Source organism: Lithobates pipiens, unplaced genomic scaffold (genome assembly GCF_037356315.1).
Source record: "Lithobates pipiens isolate NorthernLeopardFrog02 unplaced genomic scaffold, aLitPip1_a1.2 Scaffold_22, whole genome shotgun sequence".
Classification (NCBI taxonomy): domain Eukaryota; kingdom Metazoa; phylum Chordata; class Amphibia; order Anura; family Ranidae; genus Lithobates; species Lithobates pipiens.
The window spans coordinates 222,771,231-222,783,849 of record NW_027507784.1 but is presented as its reverse complement, the minus strand read 5'-3'; the positions used below and the strand labels follow the sequence as shown (position 1 = coordinate 222,783,849).

At 46.0% G+C, this 12,619-nt stretch overlaps 1 long non-coding RNA gene across 3 annotated transcripts in view; it reads right to left on the bottom strand.

The window, feature by feature from the left end:
• Nucleotides 1–982: 982 nt before the first annotated feature.
• Nucleotides 983–12,619, bottom strand: part of LOC143924523 (uncharacterized) — a 17,765-nt gene continuing 6,128 nt past the window's right edge. For 2 of the 3 annotated variants that reach the window (XR_013261880.1, XR_013261881.1), the window contains exons 2-4: nt 2,324–2,483; nt 1,740–1,893; nt 983–1,662 (exon numbers count right to left, since the gene is read on the bottom strand). This is a non-coding gene — a long non-coding RNA (uncharacterized LOC143924523). Of the gene's footprint in view, nt 1,663–1,739; nt 1,894–2,323; nt 2,484–9,951; nt 10,397–12,619 lie in introns of those variants that run through there. The other variant, XR_013261882.1, reaches the window with a different exon arrangement.

Below are 12,619 nucleotides of genomic sequence, written 5' to 3'. Positions count from 1 at the left end.
CATCCGAATTCAGATGCCACCAGGATCTGGCTCACAATATTTTAACTATAAGAAATACTTCTCCCTTGTGCTTATGGTAATCTGTGACAGTAATTATAAGTTTGTAGCTGTAGATATTGGGGCGTATGGACGTACTGCAGACTCAAGAGTGTTTACAGCATTGGAAATGGGGAGAAGACTACTTGATGGCCACTTACATTTGCCATCAGACAAACCTCTTCCAGGAACTGTGGGGCCAGATATGCCACATGTGCTTGTAGCTGATGAGGCATTTGCACTTTCTATGAATCTCCTAAGGCCTTATGCCAGGCACAATCTAACTCCCCCCAAACATTTTTTAACTATCGGTTGAGTCACGCAAGGCAACTTATTGAATGTACCTTTGGCATTTTGACCAGCAAGTGGCGCATATTCCATACAACAATTCAAATGAGCCTGGAGAATGCCGAACTAGCTATACAAGCATGTTGTGTCCTCCATAACATTATACGTGAGAAAGAAGGAATTACTGTTGAGGAAGAGGACGAGATCAATTTACCTTCTGTATGGTTTACTGGACTGCGACCCAACAATTCAGTTGTTACCATGCGTGATACGTTTGCAAACTATTTCATGTCCCCAGAGGGAGAGGTTGCGTGGCAGTATCAACATGTGTAAAAACACTCACCAGGCACTTTATTAGGTACACCTTTGTTAGTACATGTTTGACCCCCTTTTGATACCCTGCATTGTATTTGTTTTCCCACATAAACTTGAAATGCAATAGCTTTAAGAAATAATGCATTTTCATGTTAGCAGTATAGCAGTCTTGTGACTTCTATCAGTGTATAAAGCTTGTAGTTTTCATTCTCCTAGTGCCAACATCGATCATCAATGACCCTATGACCATCACATTCTTTTGCATCAGTTGTTTTTGTTTTATATAGAGTACAATAATACAATAAAATATTCCATGCAGTCAATTATGTTTATTAATGTCAGTGACCGCAACATATAAATGCAAAAATAATTCAAATGTACAACCAGATTTAAAAAAATATATATATATAACACAAATAAAAACATTTATTGCTGCAGTGCAAATTTGGTGGCCAACTACAATGGGGCAACATAAAATGTGGGTTTTTTAAAGGTCCTGATAATAAGGACTGTGGGAAGTGGGATATGGATTGGACGACTAGGGAGAATTAATGTATGAAGTGGCCTGGGAACTGGAGGACTCATAGGTGGGTGCGACTTGAGGTGGGGGTACTAAATTTTGGGCAGTGGGCGCTGGTGCACGTTGGTGATGGGGATAATACCTGGGTGGTTGTATGGATGGGGACAAAGATGCTGCAGAGCTTGTTCAACATATGGACATTGGGGATGGGTAATGACTGGTGGCATGGGATCTCCAGATGCAGCCCTTACGCACACACCTGTAAAATGGAAGATGGACATGTCAACATCCATTTTCCGAGCAGTGGGAACCTTTGCTATATGGTGATAAAGATTTTTTACAAAACTGGCATCCTCATTATTGGGGTCGGAAAATGGATCATTGCTATCAGCCCTTCTCATTGCCCTAATTTCTTGCATGAATGTCAGCATGGCTCCATCCATGTCAGGTCTGTGCTGTCCGTGACGTTTGCTTCTTGATGCAGTAGCTCCAACAGAACGAATCTGAGGGTTGGAACATTTATTAGCACATTTTATTCTGTCAACATTTCAAAATGGGACATTTTATATAGGATACTTACAGGCACACGTTGTGGCACACGTCTTTGAAGCGTGGCTGTTGATTGGGAAGACGGGTTTTCTTCAGGAGCTTGCTCCCTACCTCCAACTCCCATGTCTTCCTCTGCCGCAGGCTGGGTATCCACTGCATCCCCCATCCTCATGTTGCTGGTGGTACTGTAAAATATTTGTTCATAGATGGATTACAGGTGAGTACAGTAGAGTTATTACAATACATGGATCCATGTGTGTCATTAAAGTGGACCACTTATACCTACAGGTAGGTGCAAGAAATATCTCCTAAACCTACACGGTTTAGGAGATATTAGCAGAAAACACTTAGACAACGGTGCCTAAGCGTGCCGTTTCTGAAGACGATCGTGCCATGACTGGTGGCTCCTGCGCACATGACATCATTATGGCAACGGAGGAGGGGAAGGGGGACCGCAGCGGGGGCTTTCATCACAGGTAAGTAATTCTTAATGAGCTAATATGCTTGTACTTTTTTGGGTTTTGTTTTTCATGGTTAACTTCCTCTTTGGAGTATATATTTTTTTTTACTAGGCCAAATAATTTAATATAGGAGAGAAATAATGTATTAACTTACCTTCTTAAGTTCATGACACTTCTCAAGAAGTCCAGCATGTCAAAAAAGGGGCTTTTTTTTGTGGACGGTCCTGCTCCGCTCTGGCTTTCTTTTGCCTCCTCATTTAGCTCCCGCCTGTAGCAGTCTCAAAGGGATCTCCACCTTGTAATGATTTTATCACCTGTATAGGAACAGTAGACACAATGAACTGATAGAACTCCAACATGACAATTACGTATAATATTTTAAACCCATTTTGGTTTTAGTTTGCAGACAATCCCCAACATGTGGCCATGTGGTCATGTGGCCACGTGGCAGGTGACCACATGACCATGTGGCCACATGACCACGTGGCCAAATGACCATGTGCCCTGCCATGTGGCCACATGACCACGTGATCTGCCACATGGCCACATGACCACGTGGCCACATGACCTGCCATGTGACCACATGACCACATGGCAGGTAACATGGTCACGTGTTTAACCACTTGCCGACCGCCGCACGACGATATACGTCGACAGAATGGCACGGGCAGGCATATGGGCGTATATATACGTCCCTGCCTTCCCGCGGGTGGGGGGCCCGATCGGGCCCCCCCCCGGTTCCAGCGGCGGTCGGTATCCGTACAGGAGCGATCCGGGATGAGGGGGCGGCCATTCGTTCATGGCCACCCCCTCGCGATCGCTCCTGACCAATGGAAGTGAGGCGTGACATCACTTCCTCTCCTGTAATGTAAACACAGGCAGAGGAAGTGATGTAATCTCTCCTCCGTGTCGGTATTTTTCATTCCGGCACCGAGGAGAGAGGATCGGTGAGTTGCACCAACACGACACTACACAGTAGAACATGCCAGGCACACTCACACCCCCCCTTCACCCCCCGATCACCCCCCCAATTACCCCTGCCCAGTGACACTAACTGCATTTTTTTTTTTTTTTGCATTGGTGTTATTTGTGACTGTGATAACTGTTAGGGCAGTTAGGGTTAGCCCCCTTTAGTTCTAAGGTACCCCCCTAACCCCCCAATAAAGGTTTAACCCCGTGATCACCCCCCGTCGCCAGTGTCACTAAGGCTGGGTTCACATTGCAGCAGTTTATGAGAACGGATGTGATTCGCACCGCACTGTAGTGCAAATCACATCCGATCTCTGTGCGATTCGAGTTCAGCCATACAGATAGTATGGCTGAATTTGCGTCGCACCCGCCGCAAATTCGCACGGGACCCTTTTTTTGGTCCGCAGCAGAATCGGATCGCATGGGTGTTCACACCATGCGATCCGAGTTTGCAGATCGCACTGCGATATGCAAACTGATCTGGGGGTGTCATTAACATTTCACTGACACTCCCAGCAGTTCGCATAGGGCAGTGTGAACTGCCGCCGGGAGGCATGCGATGCGGGAACCCGCCGCGGATTCGTGGCGTTCCTGCATCGCTCCAGTGTGAACCCAGCCTAATAAGCGATCATTTTTCTGATCGCTGTATTAGTGTCACAGGTGACGCTAGTTAGGAAGGTAGGTAGGTATTTAGGTTCGCCGCAGCTTTTTATAGCGCCAGGGACCCCCATATACTACCGCATAAAGCCCCCTGATTGCCCCCTAGTTAACCCTTTCACCAGTGATCACCATATAACTGTTACAGGTGACGCTGGTTGGTTAGTTATTTTTTTATAGTTTCAGGGCACCTGCCATTTATTACCTAATAAAGGTTTAACCCCCTGATCACCCGGCGGGTGTCATTTGTGACTGCAATAACTGTTAGGGCAGTTAGGGTTAGCCCCCTTTAGTTCTAAAGGTACCCCCCTAACCCCCCAATAAAGGTTTAACCCCGTGATCACCCCCGTCGCCAGTGTCACTAAGGCTGGGTTCACATTGCAGCGGTTTATGAGAACGGATGTGATTCGGACCGCACTGCAGTGCAAATCACATCCGATCTCTGTGCGATTCGAGTTCAGCCATACAGATAGTATGGCTGAATTCGCGTCGCACCCGCCGCAAACTCGCACGGGACCCTTTTTTGGGTCCGCAGCAGAATCGGATCGCATGGGTGTTCACACCATGCGATCCGAGTTTGCAGATCGCACTGCGATATGCAAACTGATCTGGGGGTGTCATTAACATTTCACTGACACTCCCAGCAGTTCGCATAGGGCAGTGTGAACTGCCGCCGGGAGGCATGCGATGCGGGAACCCGCCGCGGATTCGTGGCGTTCCTGCATCGCTCCAGTGTGAACCCAGCCTAATATGCGATCATTTTTCTGATCGCTGTATTAGTGTCACAGGTGACGCTAGTTAGGCAGGTAGGTATTTAGGTTCGCCGCAGCTTTTTATAGCGCCAGGGACCCCCATATACTACCGCATAAAGCCCCCTGATTGCCCCCTAGTTAACCCTTTCACCAGTGATCACCATATAACTGTTACAGGTGACGCTGGTTGGTTAGTTATTTTTTTATAGTTTCAGGGCACCCGCCATTTATTACCTAATAAAGGTTTAACCCCCTGATCACCCGGCGGGTGATATAAGTTTGAGGGTCAGATAAGGTCTGCGTCGCCCCAGGCAGCGTCAGATAAGTGCCAGTACCACTAACACCCACGCACAAAGCATACGTGATTAGTAATATAGTATCTGATCAGATCTATATTAGCGTCGCCAGCAGTTTAGGTTTCCCAAAACGCATTGTTAGCGGGATCAGCCCAGATACCTGCTAGCACCTGCGTTTAGCCCCTCCGCCAAGCCCAGACCAGCCCACCCAAGTGCAGTATCGATCGATCACTGTCACTTACAAAACACAACACGCATAACTGCAGCGTTCGCAGAGTCAGGCCTGATCCCTGCGATCGCTAACAGTTTTTCTTGTAGCGTTTTGATACAGTCGCTGACAGCCTAGGTGCTTTTTTACCTGTGAGTCTCACTAGTGTACCCCTAAATTTAGGGGTGTCTACTTTCCAAAATGGGGTCATTTGGGGGGGATTTGTGCCATCTTGGCATTTTATGGCCTTCAAAACTAATAGGTAGTGAGAAGTGAAATCAAAAATTTACGCCCTTAGAAAGCCTGAAGGCGGTGCTTGGTTTTTGGGGCCCCGTACGCGGCTAGGCTCCCAAAAAGTCCCACATATGTGGTATCCCCGTACTCAGGAGAAGCAGCAGAATTTATTTTGGGGTGTCATTTCACATATGCCCATAGCATGTGTGAGCAATATATAATTTAGTGACAACTTTGTGTAAAAAAAAAATTTTTTTTATTTTTGTCATTATTCAATCGCTTGAGGCAAAAAAATAAAATATTCAATGGGCTCAACATGCCTCTTATCAATTTCCTTAGGGGGTCTACTTTCCAAAATGGGGTCATTTGGGGGGGGTTTTGTACTGCCCTGCCATTTTAGCACCTCAAGAAATGAGATAGGCAGTCGTAAACTAAAAGCTGCGTAAATTCCAGAAAACGTACCTTAGTTTGTAGATGTGACAACTTTTGCGCAAACCAATAAATATACAGTTATTGACTTTTTTTTTACCAAAGACATGTGGCTGAATACATTTTGGCCTAAATGTATGACTAAAATGTAGTTTATTGGATTTTTCTAATAACAAAAAGTAGAAAATATAATTTTTTTCAAAATTTGCGGTCTTTTTACGTTTATATCGCAAAAAATAAAAAATCGCAGAGGCAATCAAATACCATCATAAGAAAGCTCTATTTGTGGGAAGAAAAGAACGCAAATTTTGTTTGGGTACAACATTGCATGACCGCGCAATTACCAGTTAAAGCAGCGCAGTGCCAAATTGTAAAAAGACCTCTGGTCATTGACCAGCAAAATGGTCCGGTCTGAAAGTGGTTAACCATGCCAAGCCACTCATCCCACAAACTGCTTACCACGTATCCGACGGTGCTTATTACTAAGCGACAACCAGTTCGGTGTGACCTCCTCAAAAATTTCCTCCCACTTCATACTAGTGATGTTGCGGTCACTATATTCAGCAGGGCAGGACTTGGGGTGGTCGGGGCCCCTGGGCTTGAGTCACTTTCTGGCCCTACCTTCTTCTTGCCATCTGCAGCCTTGCCCCCAGTGTCATTTGCAGCCTTGTCATCATTGCAGTCTTGAAGTTTAAAAATGTCGCCCCCGAGATACAGAGTCCTGTGTATCTCAGCGGCTCTCGGGTCCTCTTGCAGTCCCGAGCTGAGCCGAGAGTAGCCGAGTGTACTTGGCTCAGCTCACAGTCACAGACATCCCAACTAGGGATGAGCTTCGGCGTGTTCGCACACTCCACGTGCAGAGCCCGCAAGGAAGTCGGCGCAGCGCTGCGCTAATCACAGGCAGTGAGACATTGCCCCGATGTGTGCTGCCCTGACTTCCTGCCGGGCTCTGCACGTAGAGTGTGCGAACACGCCGGAGCTCATCCCTAATCCCAACCTGCAAAAACTAATTTCAGGGAGGTGACGCAACAAGACCCCCCCCCCCACATGACACATTAGTATATGTGTGAACATTTTCTGTGTATGTGTGTATAATGCCACTCATATGCAGCCTATGTCACACATATACACCTCATATCACTCACATACAGCCTATGTAGGCTGTGTGTGTGAGTGATGTGAGTTATATATGTGTAAAGCCCCATACACACCATCAGATTTTCTGCTGATTTTTGTCTTCAGATTTACCAAAACCATGTAGTGCAAGGGCCTGCCTGACTGCAGGCAAACTGAAACTCCTAAGGTTTGACCTCATATTATATGGTTTTTGTAAATCTGAAGGAAAAAATCTGCAGAAAATCTGATTGTGTGTATGGGGCTTTAGACACACTACAGGAAATGGTCAGAGACTGCAGACATGGTGCAAGAGATGGTCAGAGACTGCAAACCCGGTACAAGAGATGGTCAGAGACTGCAGACCCGGTACAAGAGATGGTCAGAGACTGCAGACCCGGTACAAGAGATGGTCAGAGATTGCAGACCCGGTACAAGAGATGGTCAGAGATTGCAGACCCGGTACAAGAGATGGTCCGAGACTGCAGACATAGTACAAGAGATGGTCTGAGACTGCAGACCCGGTACATGGGATGGTCAGAGACTGCAAACCCGGTACATGGGATGGTCAGAGACTGCAGACCCGGTACATGGGATGGTCAGAGACTGCAGACCCGGTACAAGAGATGGTCAGAGACTGCAGACCCGGTACAAGAGATGGTCAGAGACTGCAGACCCGGTACAAGAGATGGTCAGAGACTGCAGACCCGGTACAAGAGATGGTCAGAGACTGCAGACCCGGTACAAGAGATGGTCAGAGACTGCAGACCCGGTACAAGAGATGGTCAGAGACTGCAGACCCGGTACAAGAGATGGTCAGAGACTGCAGACCCGGTACAAGAGATGGTCAGAGACTGCAGACCCGGTACAAGAGATGGTCAGAGACTGCAGACACGGTACAAGAGATGGTCAGAGACTGCAGACACGGTACAAGAGATGGTCAGAGACTGCAGACACGGTACAAGAGATGGTCAGAGACTGCAGACACGGTACAAGAGATGGTCAGAGACTGCAGACACGGTACAAGAGATGGTCAGAGACTGCAGACACGGTACAAGAGATGGTCAGAGACTGCAGACACGGTACAAGAGATGGTCAGAGACTGCAGACACGGTACAAGAGATGGTCAGAGACTGCAGACACGGTACAAGAGATGGGTCAGAGACTGCAGACATGGTACAAGAGATGATCAGAGACTGCGCATATGGTTGAACTCAGTGTACAAGTATATAGTATTGCAGGGCTGTGACACTATTTAAACCGGTTCTGCAAGATCAAGTCAGTAAGGCCCCTTTTAGCTGCGGATTTTCTAGTTTTCCACCGCAGCCAAAGGCACACAATGCTTTCCTATGGCCCTGTTCACACACAGCGTTTAACTGCGATTTCGTTACGTGCGGTTCGGTGCGAATAGAAAAAATAGAATTGTATGCGTCCAGGTGCGATGTAGCGCAGCTATAAGCACATAACCGCAGGTAATCGCAGTCTTTTGTGTCAATTGCGGCCAGCAGCGTGAAAGAAGAAAAAAAACACCCGGAAGCACATCCTAATCAGCAGGTGTACCTGGGAAATGACACAGGAAGTTGAGAGGGATGAAAGGGGAGAAGACAGCATGGCGACAAGAGATATCTCGTACGAGGCCATCATCGCACTGGTGCATGCCCGACCAGAGTTATGGGACTCAGAATGCCCAGGATATGCAGACCGAGTGCTGAAGAGAGCAAAGTGGGAGGAAGTCTACAAATATGTCACACCGAACTGGGGCAAGATGTCTGCAACTGAACAGGATAACCGAGGTGAGTGCAAGGTTTGTTGTGTCTATGCAGCAGGGTACACATGCATCCTAGTAAAGATTTTACCCCCTAATGACCAGGCCATTTTATAGCAATACAGCACTTTGTCACTGACAATGCTGCAAATTCCACAAAATTAGACATGCTATCTGCCAATAGAACTTAACCAAAAAGTGCATTCTATGTTTTTTATATATTGCAGGAAAGGAGGTTTATACACGTTGGAGGTCCCTGCGCGACCGTTACAAAAAATAAGTCAACGAAGAGAAGGCTGCGGAGAGAAGCGGAGCACCCTCAACTCGTTGCAGGCCTAACCCCCATGCAGAGGCTTTGTCATTTTTGAGGCGCACCACTGAGATGCGCGCGTAAGTATATCCATTTATTTTACTTAGCGATTTGTGACCAGTAAAGGCATATTCATGTTCATCTTAATCTTTATTGTTACCTAGAACTGTGTCAAGTGTCCCTGTGAGAGCAAGCGCAAGGCGCGAAAGTTCGTCGCCATCACCATCAGGAGACGCTGACACCAGTCAAGAAACCACAGAGACAGTGTCATCCCAAGAATATCATCCATCCACTCAAGAACCTGCGGTATGTATTTTAAAAATGTCACAATTTCTGTCCACAAAAAAACGTATTACTTACATTTTGAAAAGGCAGCTGGTGTTGGCACAAATGTTGGAGAAACAACAACAGCTTATTTTTGTGCAAGGTGTGACTTGTTCTTCTGGCTTTGGAGGTCTTCAGTGAGATCAGGTTTTTGCGGCAAAACAAGTACCTGTGTGTGATCTATTCTAAACAGGTGCTGCAATATTTGTACAAGCCTTATCATCATCATATGCTGTTCACTAAAGTGTGACCTCAGTATCAGATGCATAATCTATATATTATAACTATTGCAGGCAAATCCAGATAGGAGAGTCCGGTCTACTTCCACCACCCGTCGAACACGTACTCAACAAAAGACACCTTTTGAGGAATATTTCAACCGTATCATTGAAGAAATGAGAAAACAATCACAAAACCAGGCCAAAGATGATGAATTCCTCAACATCTCAGACCCAGATATTATGTTCTTGAGAATGTTGCTTTGTGTAATCAGGGAGATTCCTGCAGATAAGCGCACTGAGGTCAGGGGTGATATACATGCCTATTTAACGTATATTGTGTCCGCTTGCAAAGAGCAACGCCCATATCCTAAATTTCAGCCATGGGCTATGGGTTTTAATTCACCTAGTGGCTCTTTCAGTAGACCAATGCCCAGTCAGCAGTGCCATGACACAACATCTGCCATTAACCCTTATGCAGGACCCCCACCACTGTATACACCTTACCCGTCTAATCCTGGTTACCAAAGGATGCATGTGCAGCCACAACCAGTGTCTTCACCCTCATCTTCCCATTCAGGATCACCCGTAGATGTTGGCAGTGAACTAAGTCATTCTTCCCTGCGGAACCCTAATTATCCAATTTATGAAAACTTATAGCATTCCTATGGCAGTGATATGACAGTTTTATTTTTCTTGTTGTGTAATGTTACTTTTAATGTTTTACCTACACTACTTAATGTTTTACCTACACGAACTAATGTTTACAACCAACCTCAGATTCCTCCATGTACACTGAACTGTACGCACAGAAGAATCTCCCACTGTCCCAAGCTTATACATGTTGCTACTTGGCCCCACTTGCTCTCACAATACCTGAACTTTCTGATTGGGTGCTAGCATTGTTTAGGTTGAGAGCCTTGGCCCAGTGGGAGATTACCCCTTCTACACAGTGGAGTGTACATGGAGACATCTTTTTCACTTTCTCCATCTAGCCAAATATTTCAGAACTGTTTGCCGCACTCAGTGCCCATCTTTGGCCCCTTTCACACGGGGCGGATCAGTAATGATCTGCCCCGTGATGATCCGCTCGCTCAGAGGGGATTGCTCCGTTGACCCCGCTGAGCCGGCTGCGGACAGGGCGGTCTCCGCACACTGTGCAGGGACCGCCCTGTCAGCTCTCCGCTCGGCTCAGTGGGGACAATGGACAATGGAACGATACCTGCCGACCGAGCGGATAATCACGGGATGGATCATTACTGATCTGCCCTGTGTGAAAGGGGCCTTACAGCACTTCAGGAATACTGTAACCTTTTTTTTTTTTTAGGGGGTAGTGGGGGATATTTTGTGGACTCGTTATCTGTTGCACTTGAAATTCAATACTTGAAACTAAAAGGAGATTTTTATATATATATATATATATATATATATATATATATATATATATAATATATTCCAAAGGAATTAAAAAACATTTTTCTATACTTGCAAGCATTCAATGTTTTTGTAAGGTTTGTCTATTTTTTATACACCCTGTGCATAGCAAAAGATAGAAATAAAAACAATTTAAATTGTTGAAAATTGTTGACTACTTTATTTAAGGCAAACGTGAAAACTGACACAAAAACTTGAAAACTGTGATGAAAAAAACTTTGACATGTAAGGTCCATGCAACACCGGTTAAAAATTTACACATAGTCCAATTGCCATGGCAGCTGTCCATCTTCACTCACAAAGTAATCAGTGAAATGTTCACGGACTTGTAGGGCCTGATTACTTGGACGAGTGCCAGTAACATGACCTATGGGATCCTCAGAAACAGGGGTTTCGGTGGCCACGATCTCCTTACCCCTCAAAAAATTGTGGAGAACACAACATGCTAGAACCACATTGACGGCATGATCAACTTCTAGATGCATGGCTGTCATCAAAACACACCATTTGGCAGTGCAAATGCCAAATGCGCACTCAACCATTCTTCTAGCTCTGCTGAGTTGATAGTTAAAAATTTGCCTCCTGGCAGTGAGACCATGCCTGGTATAGGGCCTTAGCAGGTGAGTAGATAAGGCAAATGCCTCATCTCCCAGCACTACAAATGGAAGATCTGGTCCAGTAGTACCAGGGAGAGGCCTTGACTGTGGCACCTGAAATTCGCCATATTGAAACCGCCGCTCCATTACGGAATTTCTGAAAATTCTAGAATCTCCAGAACTCCCATACGCTCCAACATCCACAGCGATGATACTTCATATTTGCATCGCTGAGTCCCAGAAGCACAATGGAAAAGTATTTCTTATAGTTGAAAAAGCGGGAACCGGATTTTGGAGGCTTGATGAGCCGTATGTGTTTCCCATCTAATGCCCCAATGCAGTTTGGGAAGTTGGTCTTCTCCCAAAATTCCTCCGCTATTTCCTCCCACAGACTGGATGTTGGCTCCGGCATGACTGATGTTCTCAGTTCTTCCCAGATAATATGACAGGTATCGTGCACAATGGTGGATACGGTGGAAATTCCCATCAGAAATTGATGATGGAGGGAGGTGAAACTGGCACCAGTGGCAAGGTATCTGCAATACAAAATTGATAACAATTCAGAAAATATAAAATATAGTAAAATAAATAAAATTCAAAATAAAAAAATATACATATGGAGTTCTACATGGTAACAAACATCAGCAGAGGCGGCTCTAGGATTTGTGAGGCCTTAGGCAAAACTTACACATGAGGCCCCCAATCACGCCCATAATGGGAAAAAAATTCAAGCAATAAAAATGGCTGCAAAAAGATGCACAGATCTAGCAAACAGTTCATCTGCACCACTTCCAGGGCACCCTCCTCACCCATCAGACATATGCAGCCATTAAAACATCTGGGGCCCACCAAGGTGGCAACCCCTCTAAGAATTTCCTGTGTCTTTGGAGAATGGGGGAGGAGATGTCACTGAGCCATTCCATATCCGCAGAGGAAGTAGAGCGGGGGGATCCCAGCACAGTGCAGGGGCAGCAAGAGTAGGGAAGGGAGACAGAGAGGAGAGGAGAGAGAGGGGAGGGGAAGAGAGAGATTGTGAGAGATAGGGGGTGGGAAAGAGAGAGAGGGGGAGGGGAGCAAGACATTGTGAGAGATAGGGGGTGGGAAAGAGAGAGAGGGGGAGGGGAGCAAGACATTGTGAGAGATAG